This window comes from Dipteris shenzhenensis, chromosome 2, assembly GCF_047967505.1.
Source record: "Dipteris shenzhenensis isolate YYH24624 ecotype China chromosome 2, Dip_SZ_1.0, whole genome shotgun sequence".
Classification (NCBI taxonomy): domain Eukaryota; kingdom Viridiplantae; phylum Streptophyta; class Polypodiopsida; order Gleicheniales; family Dipteridaceae; genus Dipteris; species Dipteris shenzhenensis.
Genome location: NC_141597.1, coordinates 16470746 through 16483579, shown reverse-complemented (window position 1 = coordinate 16483579; position 12834 = coordinate 16470746).

Here is a 12834-nt window from a genome sequence, read left to right as displayed (position 1 = left end):
ACGTCTCATCCTCTTGATGCTGTCAATTTTGCTATGGGTGGACCTTTTCCATCTTCCTAGTAGTAGCCTTCATCCTTGCCATTGTAATTGATGCTAAACTACACTTTGAAGAACACAAAAAATAAGTCTTAATTCCTCTCTCTCTCTCTCTCTCTCTCTCTCTCTCTCTCTCTCTCTCCATATGACGGCACACAATGCCTTTGGGTTGAGTAAATTGCTCCTACTTTGAATCGCTACTATGGCTACAATCAAATCTCTTGTATAGCCTACTCCTCTCTCTCTCTCTCTCTCTCTCTCTCTCTCTCTCTCTCTCTCTCTCTCTCTCTCTCTCTCTCTCTCTCTCACATATGTTAGCAATAAAAAGCCTGAATAAATAAAACTTGGATATAGTCCTAGGACCATTATGATGTTAATTCTCAAAAATCTAGGATTATTTTATTGTATGAATGCACATTTCATTAATTTTGGACTCGTATGTCTACATTTGGACTAATCCTTAAACTCCTTCCCAAATGGAAAGTTTACTTTTTGAAAATGTCATTCGAGAATCAAACGTTTACTTTTTGGCACTATCATTTCCACATAATAAATTTCACAATATCTCTCTATAATATTGCACTTATTAACAATTTAAATTAATAATTTAATAACAATTAGTAATTTAGTTATATTTAAATTGATAAAAATAATTTAAATGTATGAAAAAATTATATGTATGCATGTCCCCACCACATCCTTTATGCTTCGTATCTATTGCTCATTTATGACAGTAATTTACCATAAAAGTCCTCTAAAATCTTCAAGTTATCATAATGGTATTAATAAACACCTTTTGAGAGATTAAAAGCTTTAAAATATGGTAGATATGGTGCCACACAGGATGTTGCCATGCACGCATGGCGAATACATGCCCTTGGTTTATCTATGGAAGGCCATTGGTACATATGGTAGGACCAGTGTGCTGCACTTACCAAATGGCATGGGCATGCCCTCAAGGCTTGTAGTTGATCTATATCGGTGTGGCATTCACGTTGCAACTGTTGATGGAGAGGAGGGAGGAGGAAAGAGAGAGAAAAGGAGGGAGTTAAGAGAGAGATGAAAAGGAAGGGGAAAGGGAAGGGGAGGGGGAGGGGAAGGGAAGGGGAGGGGAAGGGGAAAGGTAAGGGGAAGGGGAAGGGAAGAGGAGGGGGAGAGATAGAGGGGACGAAAGAAAGGGGAAAGGGAAGGGGAGGGGAAGGGGAAGGGGAAGGGAGGCGAGGAAGGGGGAAGGGGAGAGGAGGGGGAGGGGAGGAAGGGGAGGGGAGGGAAAGGGAGGGGAAGGGAGGGGAAGGAGAGGGGAGAGGAGGGGAGGGGAAGGGAAAGGTTGAGGAAGGGAAGGGGAGGGCCTCCCTATTGCATGCTCTAGCAGTCGCAGCCGCCAAGTGCCTAGAAAAACAACAGAAGGAAAGGAAAATTTGAGAGGAGGGCAGGAGGAAGGGGAGGGGAGGGGTGAGTAAGGGAAGGAGAGGTGAGGGGCCTCTCTAATACATGGTCTGGCGGCCTTGAAGCCCCGACCTTTTGTTTTTGCATTGGAAGGCTGCAACACAGCTGCCCAATTTGCGTTTTGGAGGGAAAGGTGGAGGGGTGAAGGGAAGAGAAGAAGAGGGAGAGGGGAGGGAGAAGACACAGGGAGAGGGGAGGGGAAGAGAAGAGAGGGAGAGGGAGAGGGAGAGGGGAGAGGAAGAAGAGGGAGAGGGGAGGCAAAGAGAGAGGGAGAAGAGAGAGGGAGAGGGGAGAGGAAGAAGAGGGAGAGAGGGAGAAAAGAGAGGGAGAGGGGATGGGAGGGAAGAAGAGAGAGGGAGAGGGGAGGAGAGAGGGAGAGGGAGAGGGGAGGGGAATGTGAGACTCAATATATAAGCCATGAAACCCTAAAAAATTAAAATTTCCCTCTTTTTCCTCTCCCCTAGAATTGAATCTTACTACTCCCCTCAAAGGGAGAGAATGGGGAGAGGGGAGGGGAGTAGGAAGTTTGAATTCTAGGGGAGGGAAGGGAGAGAATGGTGATGAGAGAGAGTGGAATGTTTGAATTCTAGGGAGGAAGAGGGAGAGGAAAAAGAAAGGGAAATTCAAAAATTTTAGGATTTAGCACCTTATATATCGACTCTCCCATTCCCCTCCCTTCGCTTTCCCCTTCCTCTCCTCTCTTGCATCCCCTTTCCCTATCTCTTCTCCCCTCTTGCTCTCTCTTCTTCCTCTCCTGTCTCCCTCTCTCTTCACATTCCCCTCCCTACACTTTTCCCTTCCTCTCCCCTCTCTCCTCCCCTCTCTCTCTTTCTTCTTCCTCTCCCCTCTCCCTCTCTCTTCTCCCTCTCTTACCTTCCCCTCCCCTCTCCCTCTCTCTTCTCCCTCTCCTCTCCCTCCCTTCTCTTTTGCTCCCCTCTCCCTCTCTTTTCTTGCTCTCTCCCCTTCTGCTCCCCTCTCCCTCTCTCTTCTCCCTCCCCTCTCCCTCTTCTTCCTCTCCTTTTTGTGGATACAGGCTTACACCAGTGATTAAAACTACCATACTTTCTATTGATGTGTATGTGTGAAATTTAAGGAATGACAAAAACAAGACATATTGCATACATCACAATGAGTAAATACTGTAGTATCTCCCACATAAAAGTCTGATTCTATCACTTTATTGAGAAAAAAGAGAGTTTTTTTTTGTCTTATCGTTTGGTCGTACCTTACAAGATTATGATTTGAAATTTATAGCTACCCCTAACTTGGGCTATTTGAAAATTGTGTTCGAGAAAAGGGCGAGCTAGCTTATACTATTCACATGGAGCATTTGGATATCTATGATTCAAATATTGAGCTACACACGATGCACTGCTAGCCAAGGTTGATAAATTTACCATTATAAATAAGCTATGATGTTGTGACATCGCTAAAAACTGGAGCTTCACTTTGAAGCCTGTAGTCCCACAAGTAAGGGTGCTCATTCTAACTTGTCTTTATTGTGGATGGATGCAGGTGAGTGGAGCTCCTTCAATATCATTCCATATTTATATGGCAAAATCATTCATTTTTTGTAAAATATTGTGTTGTCCCTTCTTTGTAAAGTTTATCTTGTTGCTTTGAAGAAAAGGTTAAGATGGATAATGTTTGTCTTGAGCGCACACACACACACACACACATATCTAGCTCTCCGATTTACTACTTTCATCTCTCCCTTGTATCTCAACTTTCATTCACTGCCTTGTGGTGGAGAAAAATCTTGAACACCTTCTTCATTGCTTTAGATTGACTGCTCACTCTGAGATAGTAGGAATTCCTTTGTTATGATCCCAATCAACAAATTGATAGATGACTTCCTTGCTCCGACATGATTTCACATGATCAAGTGATGGTGCATGTAGTACCAAACAAGTGAGCCATATGCAATGAAGGGAACATCGATTGCAAGGGGGCATTCAATACTTAGAAATTAAATGGAGAGAGGCCAAAGTACATGAATAAAAGCAAGGATGTTATTGCATAACCATGTGGGTTAGGAGCAGTGACTCTGAGGGGTGTGTGAGGGTAGGTTAGCCACAAGGATCAGTTCTCCAAGTGGTTGAGTCTTCAACAGTCACTTATCTAACCATTAGATGGTTCTTGTACACATGCTATTACTAGCATTCTGACATTGTTCTTTACACAGTTGTGCGAGCTCTTGCTCCAGAATATAGAGTTCTTTAGTGTTATGTCTCTATTTGCATTCTCTTTATTCCTTTTTCATAGATGTTGCGCTTATCATTTTATCTCCGTTCCTGTAGCATTTACACGTAGTTATGACACTACAGATTGGCGATCTTGATGCACATTCTTACCATCATGCAAAGGATTCGCTATTTGGTGATTGATTGTCTTCTGGCAAGGTTTTGGGCATGCTCATGTCGTCCGTTCCTTGCCGTCATTGCGTAGGCACTTCACATGGAGTTTTGCATGCAGTTGCACTCACCTTGACAAAGATTCAAGAGGAGATTGCAGTAAGGAGGCACATCCGTGGATTTCAAGATGAACTCCAGTGGATGCGATCCGATCCCCAGCACCCTACTTATGATCGAGCGAGTGTGGAAATCCCAATGAAGAACCTCATCCGGTGGTCCTGGTAGAGCGAATTTTGTAGTTGTTATCTGCCCAGTAGGTGTGCATGTGCACATGCTCACTAGGACCTCTTGAGGTATTGGCACTTCTGCTTAACAGAAGCTAACATAAGCTATTCCAATTAACACAATGTACAGGTTGCGGTGACATATAACAACGATCCCGATCGTGGAGACGTCATTCTACAAGGCTCTTTGGGAGTTGATTAGTGTCAGAGTATGTCTTCTCATTCAGTTTCATTGCCATAGCTGCAGGTGTGGGTCTCGCTTGATGGACACCAAGTATCGAGTGCATCTTCATCTCCAACAGCAGTTTCAGCTGCTTCTCACAACCTCTTTGGTCAAGGAGGGCCGTCTAGAGGAGGAGAACCAAACATTGTAGGTGCTGTGATGGTGGGCCAAGTCAAGTATGCCAAGTTTGTGGGGAAAAAGTTGGATGACCAGGATGCACATGTCTGATAGTTGGAGAAGGTGTATGCGGTCAACAATCCACCATTTGTGGTACCACTCTGACAAGAGGCAGTTTTTGAGTCAACTTTAGTAGGCAAAGATGCATGGTGGTTGGCAGAGTACGTGGTGGATTACTTCACCACATATGATCTCGTCCGTGAAGCATTCTTGAGATGGTTTCACAAGAAAAAAACGATTCTAAAAACTCTAGATAGATTGTGACGCTTGGATTGGGGAGACCAAGATATGAAAAATTATGCGTCCAAATTCAACTTACTCATGCAACATGTGCTAGCAATGAAATGGCCTGCTCAAGAGGTACTCAACAACTACTTCATTTTGGGGCTATCTCGAGATCTGCGGATGGCGTTGGCCATAGTGGATCGGACACAGACTACCCTCACGATGGTCATGGCACAAGCAGTATGAGTAGGGGAGTCTCTACATGAGAGGACATCCAAGAACCACAAATCTGCAAAAAGTAAAACCAAGAAGAAACTGCCAAAATCTAAGAATTCAGACCATAGCAATGAAGATTTGGATGTGACTAGCTTTGAAGAAAGCTCTGAAGGTACCAGTTTTGAGGAATCCGGCTCGAAGTGGAGATGAAGACCCAGTGAGCCTATAAAGGGGGCAAGGGTGCTCCACTGGCTTTCGGAGAAGGATTTGTACCTAAAGGTTTGAAAGGTATCTGGTGCACTCACTGCCATCACAATCCTGGTCACTCTACAATCGAGTTTGCTCTTAATGCAAATTAGTGTGCGATTTGGTTGACTAATACACACAACACTATGGGATGCCACTATGGTGGGCACGGCCAGAGAGTGATTGGTCACAGCAGTAGGATGTGAGTGCATTTTTTGTACAAGAAGAGAAACCACATCAATCATTTCAACCACATCAACAATCATTCCAACCACAACAGTTGTTCTAACGAGGCAAGGGCAGCGGTGGCTGTAGAACGAATGCCTATCTATTTTGCTTGGGCAAAGGCCATTGGTGGAACGAATGCCTGGATGTTAGGAATGGGATCGTGAGCGGAGTGGCAAAAGATGACAAGGAAAATGCCTAGCACTTTGATGGTACACATTGTTGATGATGATCCATTGGTGTGCCCGGAGATTAGCATAATCACCCATGCTGGTACTAAGCTATGGGGGCCGACTCCCAAGAAAGGTGACAAGCTATTGGATTGGCCAACATAGGAGCACACACGATGCCAAGCTCATGAGTTGGTAATGGAGGAGCCACCATTGATGCAACTGGCAGAGTCCACAACAATGATGCCCATTGGAGCATGTAAGGTGCAGTTCGCAAAACCGGTTGTTGAACCAGATTTGAAGGCACAAGCCAAGTTCAAACTTCACTTACTAGGGAATGGCCCGAAGGCGGTTGAAGCGACTCCATTGTTGGTAGAAAACCAAGCCAAGAGGTGGGAAGATTCTCGGCAAAGGGAGCTGCGGTTGGAATGCATTTTGGAGGCACCAATCCATATCTCATTAGGAAGATTACTCAACTTGGTTTCAAGATTCCACCAGCAATTGTTGCACTCCCTTCACATGGAGTTCGAACTAGAAGAGGTGGATCTATGCCAAGCTGATTCCTCCCCACCAGTACTAATAGTCCCTCTAACAAACATGAGAATTCTGGTGATATTTGCAAAGGCACAAGGGTAGACTTTTACTCAGGTGCTGGTAGATGGAGGTTCAGGGGTCAACATCATCGCATTGATGATCTGCCAAGAAATGGGATGGATGTCCTAGGAACGGATGCCATTCTTAGTCTGCATGGCTGATCAACACCAAGTTCGACCACTCAGAATCTTAAGGGCCATTGTTTTGGAGCTGGCGAGCATCTCATTCATGGTTTCATTCGTGATGCTCAACATGGAAGCCGCAACACCAGAGTATAGTGTCCTCTTGGGTAGGCCTTGGTTGCGGCAAGCAAAGGTTAAGCAAAACTGGGAATAGAATGTCATTTCAGTGTGGAGAGGAAAGAAGAAAGTGCAGGTCACAATGGGAGTGGAGGAAACTTTGGCAGATGCAGTATGACCTGTGTTGGCCGAGACGGTGAACATGGTAGACGGATTGGAGGATGATGAGGAGGAAACCTTTCTCAAAGCAAATCCAGAGTTAGTTCCAATATTCACCATCAATGTGGAGGGCATTATGGAAAGTTACATGCATCAAAATCTTTTGGCAAGTTTAGCCAGCACAGTTCTAGAGGAGGCGTTCAACCGGAATCCTATGAAATGTGCATTTGCAGTCTGTAGCAGCCGAATCCTGGGGCATGTGATCTCGGCAGAAGGAATTGCGGTGGATCCAGACAAAGTGGCAATAATTATGCAAGCACCGGCTCGAACAACACCTAAGGAGTGCTTGCACTTTTTGGGTCAAATTCAATGGCATGGCAGACATCTACAGTTCCTGGCTCACATGGCGATTCCCTTGAATGCACTGGCTCATGTGGAACCGAAGGCATTTGTGTGGACCATAGAGTGTGACCAAGCATACCGGCAACTCAAGATCCAGGTTTCCATAGCATCAGTGCTAATGTCTCCGGATTGGGAGAAGAATTTTCATGTATTTGTGGATGCCTTGAATAGAGCTATTGGGAGTGTCTTGATGCAGGAAGATGCAAATAAATGGTATCTCCCAGCCTACTACACAAGCCGACGGCTCCCAACAGCTGAAAAGAATTACCCTGTCATAGAGAAAGAAGGACTGAAGTCTAGAGAACTGCCAATGGGAGTGGAGTACGAGTTTCCTGATGTGAAGCTAGCGGCTATTTTTCAAGCGGATCCGATCGAGGTGGAGGCCGAAGTTGTTCCAGAAGGCCCATGGTCATGGTATGATGAGATGCTCTTATTATTGTCTATCAGCATCATGCCCAAGTACATGAATAGAGACCAAAGGAAACGATTGGCATTGTGGAGCCAATCCTTTGAAGTAGTCTTGGGCCAGCTATACCAATGACATCTGATAGAGGCCCTGCTGCGATGTGTTCAACCTCATGAGCAGGAGGCAGTGCTGTGATGGAAGCCCATTGTGGGGTTTCAGGTGGTCATTTTGCGGGAGAAGTAACCGCAAAGAAAATTCTACAAGCAAGCTTATGGTGACCACCATATAGAAGGATGCCCGATGGTTTGCAAAGAGTTGCGACCTCTACCAGCGGTTGGGCCAATCCATAGATCGTGATCGTATGCCGCTGAACCCCATATTGCCTCTAAAGCCATTTCAGAAGTGGGGTCTAGACTTCATGGGTCCATTCAAGCCCACAAATGCCCACACAAGGAATTGTTACACTCTGGTAGCCACTGACTATTATACCAAATGGATGGAAGCTTGGGCTTTGTGGGATAATACCACAAATTTGGTTGCAAAATGCATGTACCACGATGTGTTCACTCGGTTTGGTTGCCCAATTGAAATCGTCAACGATGACAGGGGGACACACTTTGTCAATAAGTTCATCAAGTGGATGAATTCTTTCTATATGGTGATTCACAAGAAGTCTTCCCCTTAATATCCACAGGCTAATGGATTGGCTGAGTCTACAAATCATACTTTCAAGTGGATTATTTCACTATTGGTGAATGATCACCACATGGATTGGGATAAGAAGTTGTTGGCGGCACTATGGGCTTATCGCACATCATTCAAGGTGGCCACAGGGTTGACTCTTTTCAAATTGGCATTTGGGCTGGAAGCAATTATGCTAATCGAGCATATTGTTCTGAGTCTACAGATTGCACAGGCTACTTCTGCAGGAGTCTATGGTATTCTAGTTGGATGTTCTAGATTAGTTGGATGATATGCGGCTGGAGAACTAAGTTATCTAACTTTGGAGGTTCAAGCAAGGCAGAAGTGGAGGGTGGATTTGGCCTCAAAGAAAAAATCTTTTGAGCACAGGCAATTGGTTCTTCTATTCAACACTCGCCTTGGGTGGATACTAGGGAAGTTGACATTGGGATGGTCTGGTCCATTCTAGATTTTTTAGGATTGCGGATCAACATTGTTCTATCTTGCAGATTTGCAACGGTGCATACTTTTACATCCAGTTAATGGTTTTCTGCTTCATCTATACCATCATGATGGCAATCTTCAGTGCCCATTTCCAGTATCTAATGAGGCATAGATTTCTTGGGTTGAGGTGGAGGTGATAGATCAATCAGATGAGGACATGTGGCAGAAGGGTTTCAGGCATGATGACAACAATCTTTTGCGAGGTCCTATCTCAGCCGCCATGCAACTACCTATCGTCAAGGTAGGGTATTGGCAATCTGGATTGCAATTATTGAGCATTTGTTTGCATGTACAAATTGCTTGTTTGTTTTTCCTCATCGCACTTGCAATCCTCTTGAGCTCCTTCACCTTCCAGCTTTCATCTACATTTAGTGTGGTTTCCTTCTATCTACTTCGCATCACTATGGGGATGGCTCATGCATAGTTTCTTCCTTTACTTCCACTAGTCTACATTGATTCCCAATCGATTGATGCTTGTCTTCAACTACTATGCTTTCAGAGCTTCAGCATCATTGATTGGCAAAGGGTAAATATTCATCCAGTAGCATTAGCACTTTGCCAACAACTGGTATTGGGAACTGTTGTGGAATTTTTGGGTGAGCATCCATTGATTATGAAGAAACATTCAGTCCGGTTACAAGGATGGCAACCATAAGAGCAGTCATTGCTATGGCTGCATCAAAGGGATGGTCTTTACATTAGATAGATGTAAAGAATTCTTTCTTGCATGGTGATTTGCAAAAAGAGGTCTATATGGAGCAGCCACCAAGTTATGTTTATGCTGTTCTTTGTTTGCAGGTTAAAGAAAGCCTTGTATGGCTTGAAGCAAGCACCCAGATCATGGTCCTGACAAGATAGGATAGTATATTGTCACTATTGGCTTTTAGATATCCAAGACAGATTTCTCACTTTATGTGAGAAAAACAGAGAAAGGCATTATGCTGCTTGTGATTTATGTTGATGATTTGATCATCACAAGTGATAGTGATGAAGATATCCTTTATGTGAAAATGCTATTGAAACAAAAGTTTGAGATGAAGGATTTGGGAGAGTTGCATTACTTCTTGGGAATTGAGGTGATTAGATCCACAAGTGGGATATGGCTCTTATATGGCAGTATGGATTGGACATGCTGTCCAAATATGGGATGACAGGCTGTAAGCCTATTTCAGTTCCTTTGGAGTAGAATGTGAAGTTAAGCGCAGATGTAGGCGAGCTTCTGGAAGACCCTACTATGTACAGATGCATAGCAAGAAGTTTGATTTATATGACTATTACCAGGCCAGATTTGAGCTATGCTATTGGGTTGGTAAGTCAGTTTATGCAAGCTCCAAGGAAATCATCGCACTTGGATGCGGCTAGACGCATACTGAGGTATGTGAAGTCCACATTGCAATATGGACTATTTTATGAGACTGGGGTTCAAATACAGTTGCATGGATACACTGATGCTGATTGGGCTAGTAGTATTTCTGATAAACAATCTACTAGTGGATATGTGTTCTCTTTTGGGAGTGCTATAGTCACTTGGAGCAGCAAGAAATAACCTACAGCTGCCTTGTCGAGCACAAAGGCTGAGTACAAGGGTGCAGCAATGGCTACATGTGAGGTAGCTTGGTTGTGTAAGCTACTATATAATATGTATCAGTCTATAGTTGGGCCAGTTGTCATTTATTGTGACAACATGAGCAGTATACACTTGGCAAATAACCTAGTCTATCATGCTAAAACAAAGCACATTGAGGTGCATTATCACTATGTGCAGGAGAAGGTTTTAGTAGGTTTTATTGATCTAGTTTATGTCAGCACGGAGGATCAGGTAGCTGACATATTCACAAAGGCATTGGGCACAGAGAAGCTGTGCAAGTTTAGAGACCTACTTGGTGTGCAAGAATTGGGATTGAGCTCAAGGGGGAGTGTTGAGATATCGAGCTCCACTTGTGATATGCCAGGGTGACCATTGTGCATTTATGTCACCGACTTGTTAGCTGCAGATGCGGGTGGTACACCGCCCATGAATAATAGCTAGAAGATAGCTATCTTTATGTACTCTAGTTAGTGGCTTAGTTAGTATGCCACTTGTTGGGTGGGTTGGGCGGGATCTAGGGGAGGTGGTAATGGAATATCTACAGGGGGCAATGGTATGAAAGAGGGTGACTGCATTTTGTCCCTTGTCCTTGGTTGTTTCTTCTGGGTATGCTCTCGGTATGCTACGTGAATTGTCTCAAAGTTTCTCACCAAGGACTCAATTGAGTCTTGGAGAGCTTGGAGCACCCTATTAAAGAGGATTACTATTCCGAGGGGTTGGTAGGTGGTGGACTGGTAGGCCGCAAGTTGTCCTTGAGCTTGGACTACTAAGGCTCGGCTGTAGGTCTGCATCCAATTTATGTCTGCATGTAGACTTTCGGGAGTGTAGACCCATGGCATGAGTTCGTTGGGCTTTGCAAGTTGCATCACTTCATCGTCCGCAGGATAATTAAGGGACTCAGTGAATGATGTAGCACCAGGATTGAAAATTAAGATTGGGATGGGCGGATAGGGTTTGGAGATCGGAGGAGCGGAGAAGAGATAGGGAGGTGGGCTTAAGGTCAAGAGAGAAATATGACATGGCTAAGATGGGCCGGCAGTGGTCAGAATTACACAGCAAAGAATAGTTTGGAGGGTGTTAGACAGTAGTGGAGTAGTGAGGTCTAGGTGGAAGATAAGGTTTTGTGTGTGGAGAGCATCTAAGTGCATTTGTAGGGTTTGGGCGATGGTGCATGCTGCAATTGTGTATGTGGCTAATTGTGCAGACACCTCCCTGTACATCCTGAACTCCTGTTGCTCATGGTCTTCCAACCCTAACTCCTCAGATTGGCTAGTGGCATGCTATCTTTCAATTTCTTCTTGGAGGGAGACCGTGAGGTTCCTCTCTTGTGCTAGGAGATCCTGTAAGGAGTGGATCTATTAGTGCTGTGCTTTCATATTCTCATGGTAGGCATGCCTACTGTAGCTGGCTCTTCTTGGGTAGCATGTCTGGTGGAGGTGTCTTCATCCTCTATAAGTCCTCCGTGGGTATTTCGGTCAGCATTCGAATTGTGGCAGAAGGAGTGCTCTAGGAATCTGATGGGCCAGTGGTCTTTGGGATAGGTTGAGGGTGGAGACCCAGGTCAGCTTCGAATCAAAGAAGTCGTGTTTAGACTCCATCGCAAATAGGAGGGGAAGTTGAGTGATGAGGGAATTAGTGGATGAGGAAGAATAGGAGGATATAAATTTGTTGGTGGGGATGTAGAGTATGTGGGTAGGAAACTATCAAATTTTTGGATAAATTTTGACAGAGTTATGTGGTAACAGCTATGGCAACAACCTGGCGAGGTAGGCCTGCCTTTATAGAATTCTATCCCCCTGACCGACGGGATATTGGTATGGCAACAGTCTATGCTGAACCTCGATGGTGATGGTCGACTGGAGTGTCTTAGGTTGTGATTGGCATGGTACTCAAATGGTGATGGGGCGGTGCTATTTTGGATGGCAATGGTCTAGCAGGGTATCATAATCACAACGGTTCATGGTGAACATTTTGGCAATGGTCATTGGTGCACGTTTTGGCGATGGTCGGTGCTGTAATGGTTTGGCAACGGTCGGCGGGGTAGTGACTGTGTAAAAGAGAGGAAGGAAAAGAAGGAAGGAGTGGGGTGGGGGAAAATGTGGACCAAGCGGAGTGCACTTGTGTGGTGCAATGTGATAGTGAGGTCAGCATGCAAGAACATGAACACTTGTAAAAATGCAAGAATGGACTCTAATCACTTGGTGCTAATTGTGTGTGCATGTGCGGTGTGTTCGATAGGGACTAGTGGGCTGCGGGTGCATCGGGCAAGATGCCTACCATATTGACTCACCTAGATCTAGATGCGATGATTATGATGAATGTAGTGGAGGTGGGCACCGTAATGCAGCATAGCGAGAGTAAGGAACCATGTAGAGTATGTGTCCAGCTTGTTCTTTACCTTGGATGCCAGGGGCACCTTCATGTCGACCTTCGTTGTTGTTGTGGGGTCCGACTTCCTTGGAGAGAAACGAGCTTTCATGAGTCTACTTGTGGGGTTGGCCCCTTCTTATGTGAGTAGGGCGGTGCCATTACCTTCATTGTTCATCCCTAAGGTGAGGTTCTTGTGAAACTCTTTGTGGGGTAGAATTCGATCCCTATGGAGTTCCTTGACTGGTGGTGGTGATGCTTGTGTTAAGTTGGACCACCCGTGGCACCAGTG